At 41.5% G+C, this 18,084-nt stretch overlaps 1 non-coding gene across 1 annotated transcript; it reads right to left on the bottom strand.

Annotated features, from left to right (window-relative positions):
* Positions 1-8,362: 8,362 nt before the first annotated feature.
* Positions 8,363-8,438, bottom strand: Trnat-ugu (transfer RNA threonine (anticodon UGU)). The gene has a single exon. It is a non-coding gene; the product is annotated as a tRNA-Thr (tRNA).
* Between the last annotated feature and the right edge of the window lie 9,646 nt (positions 8,439-18,084).

Genomic DNA, 18,084 nt, shown 5'->3' with positions numbered 1-18,084 from the left:
GACTTTTTATGTAGTATTTTAAACGGATTTTATACGATAACGATCAGCCACTTTTTCGTCAAATTAACAAACTAGCTATTCGTTATTGGTTTCAGACATGAGTTCACTATCGGGTGATAGAATAAATTTCATATACAAATTGCAAAATATTTATCCGGGTGTTGCGAAAACAGATAAGTTTTAAATACCATATACAGAAATTAATAGCATAGGTCTATAGAGATATACGGAAAGTGTGCATTCTCTGGAATAAAACGAAATATGTAATGAATTCAGTTCATTTTTATATCCCACGCATTAGAGGTCTAATAATATTGCTGTTATGGAGAATACTTCTAAACTACCGTTAGACACTTGGTACTAATGTTTTGGGGGCCAAGTAACACCCTTTTCTATTTGCAAATTTACTTAAACTCCGAAAATCCATTGTTCAGTGCTTCTTGCATATGATATTTTCTACACCGGTTTGTCGAGCCATTTCACTAACATAGAGGATGTCAAGCTTCTGTGGAAAATAAAACAGCGTCTTTTATAATGGTATTAGTTGGGTGCCAAGTTTCACACACTACTGAAGGATTGTAATGTAGAAATTAGTTCCGGCCAACAAATTCACTGAAAAGGCAACACGATTTGAAAGAAACATTAGCCCTGCAAATGCTAATATCGATATTTGCCGCTCATTTAACTTCTCTGTTCTTTGTATCATAGCAACAGTTTCCCTACCATTGTTCTAGAAACAGCATACCAACCACCAATAGGTCTTAACCATCCGTACGTTCTGTCAAGCTCTCTGTGTTCGCTGGCGTTCCGCATGGTAGCTTGGGTTGTTAACCAAGGACCGAGGTCCAGTTTGGCAGGTTATGGATGTTAATCCTTAATTGTGAAAAGTGTGTCTGTGTCAGTCGAAAAGCCGCGAGTGGTGGCCACGCGGTCTGGGCGCCTTGTCACGGTTCGCGCGGCTCCCCACGTCGGAGGTTCGAGTCCTCCCTCGGGTATGGGTGATTGTGTGCTGACCTTAGCGTAAGTTAGTTTAAGTTAGATTAAGTAGTGCGTAAGCTTTGGGGCCGATGACCTCAGCTGTTTGGTCCCACAACATCTTACCACAAATTAAAAAAAAAAAAATTCATTCGAAAAATTACTGCACCCCACTGCCATCGTGTTCTTCAGTGTCCGCGCGTTTCGTATTTCTACTTCTTTGGTTTGTGTGTGGTGAGATGCCAATATTTACTATTCAGCCATGGACCAGAGTAGAAAGAAAACGGTTATCACTTTTGTTACGTGTGACAAAAGTACTGTTAGTCATTCACCATAACCTCTGTTTCCAGAATGAAATTTTCGCTCTGCAGCAGAGTGTACGCTGATATGAAACTTCCTTGGAGATTAAAACTGTGTGCCATACTGAGACTCGAACTCGGGACCCTTGACTTTCAAGGGCAAATGGTATACCACTGTATATCTGCGTAGGAGACGTGTTACGGGCGGAAGTAAGGCTTTGAGTTGTGCTTGGGTAGCTTGATAGTCGAAAAAAAAAAGAAGAAAAACGTGGTCGGCAAATGCAACAGTCCGATTTCGAGTCTCGGTACGGTACACTGTTTTAAGTTGCCAGGAATTTTGGATGTTTGATAACCTCTGTTCTTTGAGCGAGACCTTGTCATAAAAATTTATTTTAGTTTATCGCATGTAACGCTCCTTAGTTTTCACTAGTGACTGTGATATTTGTTTTAGTCCTCAGTGTATATAAGCATTTCGAATTATCTGAACATACCAGAATTATTCTTAAGCCTACTTGTAAAAGCAATACCTGGGGAAACAGAATTTCTTTTGCTACTTAATAGCTGGACATAAAGAATATTTATATATGTTTTTGTAAATTGTGTGTTTTCTTTTTAAAGACCCATGTGTTAAAACTGTCATGAAGGATTACTCTTGAACTGTTTGTTTACTTTTAGACTCTTGTGTGTTAGGTTGCCACATTTATATTTTTAATCAAGGTTACCCAGGTGAAATATAAAAAGTTATATTGTTTATATTATAGCTTGGAAAGGCCCCTATGAGATCTTTCGGCGTGTGATCGCTAATTCTTTTCTGTTGTTGTCACCTTATGGCTAAGTGGTTTTAATTTTTACCCTTTGTACACTTTAGAGCAAGCGATAAAAGAAACAAAAGAAAAGTTTGGAGTAGGTATTAAAATCAATGGAGAAGAAATAAAAACCTTGAGGTTCGCCGATGACATTGTAATTCTGTCAGAGACAGCAAAGGACTTGGAAGAGCAGTTGAACGGAATGGACAGTGTCTTGATAGGAGGGTATAAGATGAACATCAACAAAAGCAAAACGAGGATAATGGAATGTAGTCGAATTAAGTCAGGTGATGCTGAGGGAATTAGATTAGGAAATGAGACACTTAAAGTAGTAAAGGAGTTTTGCTATTTGGGGAGCAAAGAACTGATGATGGTCGAAGTAGAGAGGATATAAAATGTAGACTGGCAATGGCAAGGAAAGCGTTTCTGAAGAAGAAAAAATTGTTAACATCGAGTATAGATTTAAATGTCAGGAAGTCGTTTCTGAAAGTATTTATATGGAGTGTAGCCATGTATGGAAGTGAAACGTGGACAATAAATAGTTTAGTCAAGAAGAGAATAGAAGCTTTCGAAATGTGGCGCTACAGAAGAATGCTGAAGATTAGATGGGTAGATAACATACCTAATGAGGAGGTATTGAATAGAATTGGGGAGAAAAGGAGCTTGTGGCACAACTTGACTAGAAGAAGGGATCGGTTGGTAGGACATGTTCTGAGACATCGAGGGATCGCCAATTTAGTATTGGACGGCAGCGTGGAGGGTAAAAATTGTAGAGGGAGACCAAGAGATGAATACACTAAGCAGATTCAGAAGTATGTACGCTGCAGTAGGTACTGGGAGATGAAGAAGCTTGCACGGGATAGAGTAGCATGGAGTGCTGCATCAAAGCAGTCTCAGGACTGAAGACCACAACAACAATCTGAAATGAGTGAAGGGGCTGATTGATGTCTGGGCTAAGCTCAAGCTGGTCGCCTTACGCCAGCACCTGATTATTTACCAGACGTATTTGTGTTCAGCTCTTTCAACTGTGATTCAATACTGTTTATGTGTTTATTGTTTACGTATACAATGGGAATTTTATTAACAGAGCAGCATTGTGAAATTTATAGTCTCTTAATATGGATTCCCTCACTGTTTATGAGATTTAAAATTCATATATGCCAAATTTTAATATTTTCTTTCAATGTTTTTTTAAAATTGAAGTGTTATTCTTATTGTGTGAATAATTAATAATGCTTGTTTTGGAAGAAGGCAAAATAACTCTTTGTTAATTTAAATATTATCTTAACTTTATCTGTTCAAAATTGTCAGTATTGTTTGAATGTTGCTAAGGCGAAACAAATTTTGCATAAAATGCTCTCTTCTTTCTAGTTATGCTGAGTTCAGCACCATAGCTCTCCCAGCCCAATGGTACCTGTCATTTCAAAATTGTTACCGGGAACTTACTCTTACATTAAAATCGGCAAACACTAAAGACTTATTTCTTCCGTGAACTGTAATTCCATTCTCAAATTACTCCTTGGTTTCCTTTACTGCTTACTCAGTGTGGTAATTGAATAACAGGGGGATGAGTGTCAAACCTGTCTCGCTCTCTTTTCAACTACTGCCTCGTTTTCTGCTCCTCGTCTATTATAACTGCACTCTGGTTTCTGTCTGTACAATTACAATAATATTACTTATCTCCATGAATTTCGGAAGATACTGTATTAACGGCTCTTGTTTAAAGTGGCATCCTGCCGCTTATTCAAACTGGTTGTCATACTCTGTAGCGATACCTCTTGCCCTATTTGACTTAACCATTGGAGCAATGTTGGATCACGCTGAGCATCAGGTATCACCTATTTTGGATCTTGTGAGATATGACCTATTTTGATACATTTCCACTTATCGATCACTCCTGAAAATTGGCTTTATCACTGCAGAAAAATCCTGTATTTTTTAAACACTAACAGTTACATTTGAATTTGATAGAAGAGATTCTGGAAGAAAAAACGCTGTAGGCTTTACAAACAAAATTTCTTTATTTTTTTGGAACACAACTGATTTCGATCTTCTTGGTCATTATCAAGAGCGTGAATACAGAAAAATATACTGAACACAAAGGTCCACTGTAGCCGTTGTATGGAAAAAGTGAAAATTCATCAAATTACTCAAAAACTAAAGACAGTTACGTTACAAACCACCGGTACAGTAGCAAAAAGGAACTTTCGCATTCATGTATGTTTTTCTGTGTTTAGGCACTTGATAGTGACTACCAGGTCAAAACTGGTTGAGCTCAAATGTACAAACTATGGTGTTTCCAAGAATGTGTTTCATTAAATTTATTAAGGCTGATAGCGACTACTTTCACGAAATGTTTTTAGATGCATATTAGGCAAGATTTCCACAGCTGAGATACTACCTGTGACATGGGTGAGAGTGGAATTTGGATGGTTTGTGCAAGCGTGGGCTTCTAATCAATCTTGGTTTTCTTAAACTGAAGTTGATAATAGCAGAGCGTTTATGAATGTAGCGAACCCTGGCACTGAAACTCTTGCAATAAGTAACTTCGAATAACAAATGACGTAACAGAAAATGAAACAATTATTTTCCCCAGTGTAATTAAATAATCTCGTCACCAGAGTGGGCAACAATAATATCCACTAAAAACCTATTCTGAGATACAGCCATACATTAAACAGATTTGACAATATTGGTTTTACCAACAAATGACTTTAGAAGAGGGCACCAAAATCAAACATTGGAATATCCCAAATTTACTGGTGCAGGCATGGATTGGCCTCCATATTCGCCGGATTTGACTCCTGTGACTTTTTTTTTTGTGGGGCACAGTGAAAGACATGGTCTACCCGAAGCATCCCGCCACGAGCTTGAATCGGCGATCTGTGAATCCATTTCCGTTGAGACACTACGAAATGTTATGGTAAATTTCATTCTTCGTTTGCGCCACCTCTGTAGTGCCAGTGGTGAACATTTTGAAAACATTGTGATGTGATTGTTTGCAAAGATTGTTTTCATACGATTATTTCAGTTATGTACGCTGATATGAGCTGTACAGCGTACAGCGCCATCTGTTAGCAGCTTTTGTAACTACACTCCTGGAAATTGAAATAAGAACACCGTGAATTCATTGTCCCAGGAAGGGGAAACTTTACTGACACATTCCTGGGGTCAGATACATCACATGATCACACTGACAGAACGACAGGCACATAGACACAGGCAACAGAGCATGCACAATGTCGGCACTAGTACAGTGTATATCCACCTTTCGCAGCAATGCAGGCTGCTATTCTCCCATGGAGACGATCGTAGAGATGCTGGATGTAGTCCTGTGGAACGGCTTGCCCTGCCATTTCCACCTGGCGCCTCAGTTGGACCAGCGTTCGTGCTGGACGTGCAGACCGCGTGAGACGACGCTTCATCCAGTCCCAAACATGCTCAATGGGGGACAGATCCGGAGATCTTGCTGGCCAGGGTAGTTGACTTACACCTTCTAGAGCACGTTGGGTGGCACGGGATACGTGCATTGTCCTGTTGGAACAGCAAGTTCCCTTGCCGGTCTAGGAATGGTAGGACGATGGGTTCGATGACGGTTTGGATGTACCGTGCACTATTCAGTGTCCCCTCGACGATCACCAGTGGTGTACGGCCAGTGTAGGAGATCGCTCCCCACACCATGATGCCGGGTGTTGGCCCTGTGTGCCTCGGTCGTATGCAGTCCTGATTGTGGCGCTCACCTGCACGGCGCCAAACACGCATACGACCATCATTGGCACCAAGGCAGAAGCGACTCTCATCGCTGAAGACGACACGTCTCCATTCGTCCCTCCATTCACGCCTGTCGCGACACCACTGGAGGCGGGCTGCACGATGTTGGGACGTGAGCGGAAGACGGCCTAACGGTGTGCGGGACCGTAGCCCAGCTTCATGGAGACGGTTGCGAATGGTCCTCGCCGATACCCCAGGAGCAACAGTGTCCCTAATTTGCTGGGAAGTGGCGGTGCGGTCCCCTACGGCACTGCGTAGGATCCTACGGTCTTGGCGTGCATCCGTGCGTCGCTGCGGACCGGTCCCAGGTCGACGGGCACGTGCACCTTCCGCCGACCACTGGCGACAACATCGATGTACTGTGGAGACCTCACGCCCCACGTGTTGAGCAATTCGGCGGTACGTCCACCCGGCCTCCCGCATGCCCACTATACGCCCTCGCTCAAAGTCCGTCAACTGCACATACGGTTCACGTCCACGCTGTCGCGGCATGCTACCAGTGTTAAAGACTGCGATGGAGCTCCGTATGCCACGGCAAACTGGCTGACACTGACGGCGGCGGTGCACAAATGCTGCGCAGCTAGCGCCATTCGACGGCCAACACCGCGGTTCCTGGTGTGTCCGCTGTGCCGTGCGTGTGATCATTGCTTGTACAGCCCTCTCGCAGTGTCCGGAGCAAGTATGGTGGGTCTGACACACCGGTGTCAATGTGTTCTTTTTTCCATTTCCAGGAGTGTATTATTTCAAACTGCTGTATAAACTTCTTACAGCTTTGACAATAAACATACCGTTTACTGCATTCCTCTGTCCATCTTTGTTTTCGAGATATTTAAATTTGAAATCAGGGAGTCCTTTTCTGGACACCCTGTATAAACATCTTTCATAAATTGTGATTTTACAATGAACAATAGAAATATACACGTCTTTCACCGAATAGCCCTCGCGTAAAGCGAGTGAGCCTCGTCGCTGCAGAGCGATCAGTTCGCTGTTGGTGTTCGTCTCTCTTGCTATTAACCTCGTTACTCGCTGTCGGATGAGAGGAATGGAACCTCACCCAGCGCTACCTGGCTAGGCGACAACCCCGCGATCCGACAGGGTGGCTCGCAGTCGCGCCGCCCCCGGCGCAGATGCGCGCGGCGAGCTATCGACGCGGGCGCAGAAAAGCACCTGTTTGTGACGAAACCTGGAGGCGCATTCCGGCGCGAAGATTGGCGCCGGGCGTGTGACACTCGGCGGAGCACCGGCAGCCGGGGAGAATAATAGCGGCAAAAAATGAGAACGCACGTCAAAAAGTGTCCTCGTCCTCCCCCCGCTGGCAGGACTTTCTCACCTCAGGGGCCCGGGGGATTTTTCATAGCCCGCGCGGGCACCGTCGCGGGTGCGCCGCTTCCACGTGACGTGCCTAATAGAGCGGCGCGCGCGCCGACGCCGGGCGTCGGGACGCCAGGCTGCTGCCGCCGTGCCCGCACAATGGCGCCGTGTCAACCGGCGGCGCGCGCATTGTTAATTCCGCGAGGCGCTCGCGCATTGACACGCGGAGAAAATTACGAAACGCCCGTCCGCTGCGGGGAGCGCCACGGGACAGGGTGGGGGAGAGTGAGAGGGGGGGGGGAGGGTAGAGAAGGAGCAGCCAGAGAGAGAGGCAGGGTGGCTAAATACGAGGCCGGGGAGAGAGATCTGCGACGAGCGAGCCGGGCGCGCCGCGGGCTGCGCGGATAATGGCGGCCCGGCAGGTGAGTGACGTCTGCCGCGGGCGCTCGCCGATACAAAACACGGCAATTATCGGCGCCGCCTAATATCGGGCTGCCCGCGGCGCCGCGGCGCCGGCTACGTGGGCGACGCCGCTCTGCGTCCGCCGCCGCCGCCGCCTCAACCTGTCGCCCCCGGCCGGCCAGCGACGCCCACGTGCGTGACGTCACTGCCGCCGGAATCACCGCCGACAGTCTCCTACAACCTGGATTAGCGCCTTTGGCGGTGACAAAGAAAATGAGGCGCACCTACGGACGAAAGGCGATAATCAGGCGACGGCGAACACCGGAGGGTCCTCATTGCTGCCTCCAGTAATAAGCGAGGCACCCTCGGAAAGCGGACAGTTGATTGTATTTGACTGGGGCACTGCAAAACGGGGGTACTTCGAGGGTCTATACTCGGTCCAGTTGTTTTAATGGTACGCGCAATCATCCCCCAGTAGACGTGACAAACGAGCGCTTTTGTTTACTCGTCACAGGTGGAATGCAATGTAAGTGACTCAGGTGATTGCGCCTGATGTGTGAGACACTATAAAATGTCGGTAACCCGAAGCTTCCGAGCGTGACCCAGTTTCTCTCCCTGTATTCAAGAATAATTGTGGGATGTGATATACAGCTCAGTTTTGTTTCCTTACTGCACTGAAATTGCAGTTAAATCCCACATTGTTTCGCTAGGCACACATCTATTTAAATTATGATGAAATGAACACCCTTAGCTGCTTACACGCGTTGACATACGTCCACGGGAACAGATGAAAATGTGTGCCCCGACCGGGACTCGAACCCGGGATCTCCTGCTTACATGGCAGACGCTCTTATCCAACTGAGCCACCGAGGGCACAGAGGATAGCTCGACTGCAGGGATTTATCTCTGGCACGCCTCCCGCGAAACCCACATTCTCGACGTATTGTCCCGCACTACATTCGTAGTGCCCCCGCCCATTATACTCGTTACTCGCGGCGCGTTGCCGATTCCCGTAAGAGTTCGCACAGAAGAAGAAGATGGTCAAGTGGCCGGTGAGGCTTATATATATATATATATATATATACTAAGGAGTATATCGAGGGTCTCTACAAGGGCGATGTACTTGAGGACAATATTATGGAAATGGAAGAGGATGTAGATGAAGATGAATTGAGAGATATGATACTGCGTGAAGAGTTTGACAGAGCACTCAAAGACCTAAGCCGAAACAAGGCCCCGGGAATAGACAATATTCCAATAGAACTACTGACAGCTTTGGGAGAGCCAGTCCTGACAAAACTCTACCATCTGGTGAGCAAGATGCATGAGACAGGCGAAATACCCTCCGACTTCAAGAAGAATATAATAATGACAATCCCAAAGAAAGCAGGTGTTGACAGATGTGAAAATTACCGAACTATCAGTTTAATAAGTCACGGCTGCAAAATACTAACGCGATTTCTTTACAGACGAATGGAAAAACTAGTAGAAGCCGACCTCGGGGAAGATCAGTTTGGTATCCGTAGAAATGTTGGAACACGTGAGGCAGTACTGACCCTACGACTTATCTTAGAAGCTAGATTAAGGAAAGTCAAACCTAAGTTTCTAGCATTTGTAGACTTACAGAAAGCTTTTGACAATGTTGAATGGAACACTTTCTTTCAAATTCTGAAGGTGTCAGGGGTAAAATACAGGGAGCAAAAAGCTATTTACAATTTGTACAGAAACCAGATGGCAGTTATAAGAGTCGAGTGACATGAAAGGGAATCAGTGGTTGGGAAGAGAGTGAGACAGGGTTGTAGCCTCTCCCCGATGTTATTCAATCTCTATATTGAGCAAGCAGTGAAGGAAACAAAAGAAAATTTCGGAGTAGGTATTAAAATCCATGGAGAAGAAATAAAAACTTTGAGGTTCGCCGATGACATTGTAATTCTGTCAGAGACAGCAAAGGACTTGGAAGAGCAGTTGAACGGAATGGACAGTATCTTGAAAGGAGGGTATAAGATGAACATCAACAAAAGCAAAACAAGGATAATGGAATGTAGTCGAATTAAGTTGGGTGATGCTGAAGGAATTAGATTAGGAAATGAGACACTTAAAGTAGTGAAGGAGTTTTGCTATTTGGAGAGCAAAATAACTGATGATGGTCGAAGTAGAGGGGATATAAAATGTAGACTGGCAATGGCAAGGGAAGCGTTTCTGAAGAAGAGAAATTTGTTAACATCGAGTATAGATTTAAGTGTCGGGAAGTCGTTTCTGAAAGTATTTGTATGGAGTGTAGCCATGTATGGAAGTGAAACATGGACGATAAATAGTTTGGACAAGAAGAGAATAGAAGCTTTTGAAATGTGGTGCTACAGAAGAATTCTTAAGATTAGATGGGTAGATCACATAACTAATGAGGAAGTACTGAATAGGATTGGGGAGAAGAGAAGTTTGTGGCACAACTTGACTAGAGGAAGGGACCGGTTGGTAGGACATGTTCTGAGGCATCAAGGGATCACCAATTTAGTATTGGAGGGCAGCGTGGAGGGTAAAAATCGTAGAGGGAGACCAAGAGATGAATACACTAAGCAGATTCAGAAGGATGTAGGTTGCAGTAGGTACTGGGAGATGAAGAAGCTTGCACAGGTTAGAGTAGCATGGAGGGCTGCATCAAACCAGTCTCAGGACTGAATACCACAACAACAACATACATACTAAGATGGTATCTGTTCTTTCGGACATGTCCGGAAGAACAGATACCATGCAGCTCGTTAGAATGATTAACTTCTCACGGCTGCAGTTCACAGTCCTGCAGAATTTTTTAAAGAACATCATATTCGCAGTTGACTGTAGAAATTACCCTTATTACAGTTTCAATGTCGGCGTTTTGGGCCATTTTTCCTTATTACGTTGAAATTGCAGTTAAACCCCATATGCCTAGTTAGGCACACGTCTGATTAACTTCTCACGGCTGCAGTTCACAGTCCTGCAGAATTTTTTAAAGAACGTCATATTCGCCGTTGACTGTAGAAAGTACCCGTATCACAATTTCAGTGGCGGCGTTTTGGGCCATTTTAAGTGTTACTGTAAAGGACTTTGCTTCAACACATCTCAGGCATATTTTGACGATGACAGGTATACATTTCGCAGGATTTTAAAGTCTGACATGTGCTGAAGCAAAACCTTTTGCAGTACCGCTTGGAAATGGCGCAAGAAGTCGAAACTGAAATTGTGAAATAAATAACTTCTGTAGTCAGTTATTGTTGATTTTCGTCTTAAACTTCCTGCAATTTAATTAAAGAGAATTGTACACAAGACACATTTCGCTTTCATTTATAAAGCATCTTTAGTGGTTACTTTGCATGATGGAAAAACCAATAACAACTGAATTTGAAACCTGTTGCGCAAGTTGGCCATGCAAGCCAACATATTAATTTCTACAGTCAATAGCGAATATGACGCTCTTCAAAAATTTCTACATTACTGTGAAGAACCCCGATTACGACAAGTAAATCAGGTTCTTTTCTTTTGTTTTTTATCCATTTGATATAGTCATGGAATGGAATAGAAAGGACTTCCGACACCGTGTCAATTTAACCTACCGATACTGAATGTTGATTTCGTTCCGTGACGTAACGGTGTTTTGATGTGTTACGTAATAAATACGCAAAAAAAGCAGATGAGGAATGAATCGCCAAATAAGTACGGGAACAACAAGGGATAGATCATATCTGTAGGTTACGCCTTTGTAGCGCAGTATTAATTTCTCCTGTGACGTCATCGTACCACTGTAGGCGCATGCACGTGATGGTTACGAATTAGCTTTGTGTAAAGTTTTAAATTAGTGTAGCGTGGATATGCGTTTGGCTGTTTCGGGTCTCATTGTAAAGGGCTTGCGGAGCACTACAAGGACTTCAAGTGAGATAATGAAAATATTCACCGGAGTATAAGTGAAAATCAATATTAAACTGAAATTACAAAATAATGAAGGATGTCGTCTCATATGACTGGTAAATATGCTCGGAATCCTGGCAGATTAAACTGTGTGCTGGACCTGCACTCGAAATCGGAATCTTTGCCTTTTGTGGGCAGATGCTCTACCGATTGGACTACCCACGCACGACACACATCCAGTTCTCACAGCTTCATTTCTGTCAGGACCTCATCTTCTACCTTCCACACTTCGCAGAAGTTCTCTTGCGAAGCTTGAAAGACTAGCACTCGAAGAAGAAGTTAAATTTATGTCTTAAAACTTTTCCTTATACCATATCTGTTGGTTTTACGATCAGCAGGTAAGGATTTCAAACCCTAATATTGAATGAAAGACACATACATTAAGTAAAGGGCCACCTGTTAGTTTTAACTCTAATTTATCAAGTGCTTAACAGTACTCTTTCGGTGGTCCCTTCGTGTAAGTAGTCATCCTTGATTAACTTTCGAGATACTACTTTGATTTTTTAAGTAAATAGGGTAAGTACACTTTATAAAATAAAATGTAGTTTTCATTCAATGACAAACATCTTTACCAGTCTCAGAAGATCTATGTATATAATATTTTGTTACAGGTGTGACGCTAGAGATACTTCTAAGCAATCTATGTTGCCTAACCTTGCGACTATCCAGAACTCTGAGGCAACGTGACGATTTTTCGAAAATCGTCTTCTGACAACTTATAAAGCTGATATAGCTACAATGTATATATATATATATATATATATATATATATATATATATATATATATATATATATATATATATATATATATACGGTGTTACAAAAAGGTATGGCCAAACTTTCAGGAAACATTCCTCACACACAAGGAAAGATGTTATGTGGACATGTGTCCGGAAATGCTTACTTTCCATGTTAGAGCTCATTTTATTACTTCTCTTCAAATCACATTAATCATGGAATGGAAACACACAGCAACAGAACGTACCAGCGTGACTTCAAACACTTTGTTACAGGAAATGTTCAAAATGTCCTCCGTTAGCGAGGATACATGCATCCACCCTCCGTCGCATGGAATCCCTGATGCGCTGATGCAGCCCTGGAGAATGGCGTATTGTATCACAGCCGTCCACAATACGAGCACGAAGAATCTCTACATTTGGTACCGGGCCTGCGTAGACAAGAGCTTTCAAAGGCCCCCATAAATGAAAGTCAAGAGGGTTGAGGTCAGGAGAGCGTGGAGGGCATGGAATTGGTCCGCCTCTACCAATCCATCGGTCACTGAATCTGTTGTTGAGAAGCGTACGAACACTTCGACTGAAATGTGCAGGAGCTCCATCGTGCATGAACCACATGTTGTGTCGTACTTGTAAAGGCACATGTTCTAGCAGCACAGGTAGAGTATCCCGTATGAAATCATGATAACGTGCTCCATTGAGCGTAGGTGGAAGAACATACTGACGAAACTAAAATGAGCTCTAACATGGAAACTAAGCGTTTCCGGACACAACATGTCCACATAACATCTTTTCTTTATTTGTGTGTGAGGAATGTTTCCTGAAAGTTTGGCCATACCTTTTTGTAACACCCTATATATATATATATATATATATATATATATATATATATATATATATATATATGTAAATTTAAGAAATTATATTATTAACAGAAGGTCAAAATAATATGGAAGCAACTGTTATAAAATTGCCTGGGAACTGATACCATGCGCATTTCGGTTGTACAAATATGTTCATGTTCACATTGCAAGAAATACACTTACTTATAACTTGTTTTAGTGATTACTTATTTTTGTGACTTAGGTTTTTAGTTAGCAGCCTGTTGTCTAGCAGAACTGGCTAAGATTATCAGCAAGATTGTGTGTTGTAAGTGCATCATGTCCATCTTAAATGTTTTATGTTTTGCTAGACAATTGGTTATTAACCCAAGAGCTAGCTCACAAAAGTAAGCAATTAGTGAAGAAATTGGCAAATAAGTGTATGTTTTTCATGAAATAATTTTTCACTAACTACCCATAGTAAAATCAACAGAAACCATTAAGAAATTTATAGAGCCACTGCACTCATCAGCTAATGAGTAATTAATATAAAGTCATAAAAGTAATACAGATGGTGACTGGAGCATTTTTTGGTAACTAAATTTAGTATGATCTTGTTTTTGTATTACACCCAGATTTTTAAAATGCTGAACTATTGTGAAATACGACTGCTTAAATGTACTAAAGTGTCCCAGCTTTTACTTTATTTTATTTTATTTTTTGCGTATCTGTGAACGTTCTGCTCGTCTTGATGTCACTAATAAGTAACGTCCAGAAAAGTGACACTGAGCTTATCATTAAGAGGGTGGACACATTATTACTTTTGAATATTATTTTATAATAGGAAAATGATAGTTGCTTGGGTTTAGCACTCCAGAGTTAGGCACGAAGTAATCTTGTGAGTGTCACTACTGCCAGTTTAGCCATGGTCCAAAATCGACAATTATTTGTTTTACAAAAACAATGATGACATATGCATCTTACATTCCTGCCAGACCTAATTTCTTAACCTTATTGATTGAAAATGCTTTACTCAAGTGTGTCACTGTTTGATTTTGGCTATACTTGCTTCAGTTATATATAATTATCAAATACAATTAATACTAATTAGGTCAGTGAGCTGAATAGTGCAATAAAACCTTCACCACATAAATTGATGTATGTTGCCCTAATTAAGTACACAACACCATGTTTTTTTATTTTTCCCAAAATACCTTTCAATCACAATTTGATACTTACTTTTTTAACAGTCGAAAGTGTGTCACTCCCATGATGCAAAGTGATTTGTCTGTCTCATTTCTATCAATATTCAACCAGTAAACAATACGAATCTATTCCAAATGACTATTTTTACTCTTAAGAGCTCAATTAAACATTGGCTATTTAAACTATTTAATAGCAAAGTTCTTTATTTGTTTATTAAGGCTCATCTTTGTATCTTTATTCCCTTGGACTTTTATTTTTAGGAAGCATTCACTTCTCTCTGCTTTTCTGCATACGTTCTCAGCGAACTACAAAAAACACGCTAGACTGACTTGTTAATTATATGAATATTTAATAAAAATATTAATATTTTTAGCATTATGCAATTTCTCGACATATTCGCACACTGTTTTAGGTGTTTATTGAATAAAACTGTAAAACTCCAAGTGCCTTAAACTTACAAGGGATGAGATATATGATCTTTTCTAAGAAGTTAATAAACAGAATTACAGGGAGTATATGTCAAAAACCTAATATTAATTGACTGAATAGTCATTAAAATTAGAAATATACTGGCGCAGTCACTGCAGGTTTCTGGAAGGACAATAATTTTCAAACATTTTCAAGTTCTGTATTGTTGTATCAGGCGAACAGCCTTTCAATGAAAAGTAAAATAATTTGAGATGTAATAATTCTATCCACAGAATTATAGATTGAGCAACAGTCCAAGTACAGTTTAGTCTTTTTTACACATTGTAGAGAAATTCCTTCGAAACTCTTTTAACAAGGCAAATAATTATCATTTGATCACAAGTGCTATGTATCTTATTCTACGAGCATCTGCAGGGATGACCAGTAAACAGGAAATATGCCTGTGGATAGCCATGTCGGAGTTGTGGTAATGACCTCGACATAGTAGACTTTTTCTTTTGAAAATGCTACAAGCGTCTTGCTACCATAATAGACCATGTGGACAATCTGCAACACCAAATTTTCCATGCATTTCAGAGGATTTGTGATGTGTTTGCAATGTTAATAATATTTTCTGTTAACTGAATATTTTCATATGATGAACGAGAAAGATATATGTCTGTATCTTATTTAAAACATATGAACAGTAACTATTCAGTAAATAAGTTGTTTAGTGCCCTTTGTTTACATGGAATCAGCTTCCTCTTTTAATTGCAGGAATACCTTTCCAAAGTTTGCATCGTTACTTACATAATATCCTGTGTTATCGCAAATCATTTGTTTTTCATATTTATTTTCAGCATTCTGTGAAGTAGAATGTAATAACTCGATCTCTGTCCTAAATGTTGTGTATGAGATGGTTCCACTATATCTTAGAAAAGTAATACCGAAAATTAATCCAAAATCTACTTCAACAGCGTTCCTCACGGAATCTTTTGAATCGGATTATGGTTTGAAACTGTTTTTCAGTTGTACCTATTCCAGAAAGATACATTTTTAAAATCAGATTTAGTTGTTAACTGTCTGGTAAACCCTTCGACAAAGTGTTGTGCATAATGGATCGCCGCGCGGGATTAGCCGAGCGCTCTAAGGCGCTGCAGTCATGGACTGTGCAGCAGGTCCCGGCGGAGGTTCGAGTCCTCCCTCGGGCATGGATGTGTGTGTGTTTGTCCTTAGGATAATTTAGGTTAAGTAGTATGTAAGCTTAGGGACTGATGAACTTAGCAGTTAAGTCCCATAAGATTTCACACGCATTTGAACATTTCAACATAATGGATCACGATAAAACCTAAATCTTTAATGATGAAGAGACTAATAGCGATCGGTTAATTTCTAATAATTATTTTTCTCTCTTAATCCCTTCTCTTACGCATTATCTAAATAGTGCTGAATATTTCAGTGGAGAGGGAATCTATTACTATCTAATGGAACTTTCAGAGCTAGCAAACTTCCTGGCAGATTGAAACTGCATGTCGATTCTGAACTAGAGCTCGACTATCTTGACATTTCAATTTTAATGAATGTGGAAATTTTAATTTTTGTGGTCGTTTGTGTAGTGTATTCAGTGGAGCTTCAAGTGACGTAAAGACTGCATTATATTCCTATAGGTCGACGTGAATAAGAAACCGCATTTGCTTGAAATTGTCGGAGACGAAGTCGAATGGTTAGTTTACTTCTGCTTTTACACTCTGCAAGCCACATCACCCTGCGTGGCGTAAGGTACTCGCCGTACCGGTATAATTTCCGCCCTTGCTTGGTACATTCGCAAATGCTGTTTGGGAAGAACGTCTGTCGTTAATCCTCTGCATGCTTCTAATTCCTCTGATGTTCGCCTCTTAGTCACTTCGCGAAATGTATGTGTAAGTAAGTAGCACTCACTCTCGAAATTTCAACAGTAATGCTCTCCGTGATACACAACGTCTCTCTTGTAGCGCTGCCACTGGGGTTCGATATGTATCTCCTACCACTCTCGTGCTCACTAAACGAAACCGTGACAAAACGCTCCACTCGTCTTTGAGTGTTCTTTATGTGCTCTGTTAATTCTGCCTGGTGAAGTTCTTAGGATGATGAGCAATAGTGAAGAAGCGGAGTAATGTGTGTTTTGCAAGCCAATTCTTCCGTGGGTGGATTACGTTTCCCTAGCGTTCTTCTAGTGAATATTCCCCTGTCATCTGAATTTTGTACAACTAGTTTCATATGCTCGTTCCACTTTAGTTCACCCCGTACGGTACTCCGACCTTTACTTACGGTTTTTACTGTTCCAGTAATTTTTCGTCAATATTATAATAAAAAACCGACCAAGTGTGGGTGGGATTTGTGCTATAAATATTTCCCACGAACTTAATTATGTACGAGTCTCCAATGTATATGTTCTGATGAATGAGTTTGCGCGAGTCAAAATATGTGACATAAATGGTTGTATCTTTTGACTACATTGACCTTGAAGCATAAATTTTTTACATCGCCCAAGGACTGTGGACCTTAGTATTTTATATAGGCTTCAACTTAATATCTCTGCCCGTTCCTGAGAAATTGGGGTCTTAACAGACGGCTATCAAAGTGGCCCCATAAGGGTTCCGATTTTACCACCTGAGGTACGAAATCTTGAAAGTAATATGTCTTCCAGCTATTTTTGCGCAATATGTCACATTTATTTCCGATGACGTTCAGCCGCCAAGCCCTGCACCAAACGTAATCTGTCACTACTGTTTTCCTGCGTTGCTACTTTCCTGTACACATTAGCATCATCCATGAACAGTCTGCTACGTTATATACTAGATCAGCCTCTTACATTATCGACTAGATCAATCATGCATAGAGGGCGAATCACCTAAGACTTGCACAGCAAATATTGCGGAAATGGGAAGTGCTACTGAAGTACGATTTCACTGAATGGATTGGCAATAAGGGGCTCGTATTGTTAGCCAATCAACAAATTGTAATAATACTTAGAAAGCGTATATTTTGTGCAAACACACGTTTTTTAAATATAACAACGCCTGCCGACATTAACAAATTAAAAGTAGGGTAAATTTAAGTGTCGGTGGTGTTTGTTGCAGGATTCTAGTGCGAGCCGCTTACGAGATGTCGTATTTTGAAAAGGTCCCGTACCGACATTTGTAAAATACCTATGGTAGCACGCACTAAACAACAGCACAAGTGCATACATTAGTTACGTGTATTCTGACCAGTAACGAGACAACTAGCCATGACAGGTTGCGATCATAATGACCACTGGCAGCGGCAATACACGCTTCCAGTCCAGTATGGAACTACTCAGACTGAGTAATACATCGCTGCATGTATGCCCTTATAGTTTTCCTCACAGAAAAAAGTCGTCAGGAATCAAAT

The sequence above is a fragment of the Schistocerca cancellata genome, chromosome 2 (genome assembly GCF_023864275.1).
Source record: "Schistocerca cancellata isolate TAMUIC-IGC-003103 chromosome 2, iqSchCanc2.1, whole genome shotgun sequence".
In the NCBI taxonomy this organism is placed as follows: domain Eukaryota; kingdom Metazoa; phylum Arthropoda; class Insecta; order Orthoptera; family Acrididae; genus Schistocerca; species Schistocerca cancellata.
The sequence above is the reverse complement of the archived record's forward strand: the minus strand, read 5'-3'. Positions and strand labels throughout refer to the sequence as shown.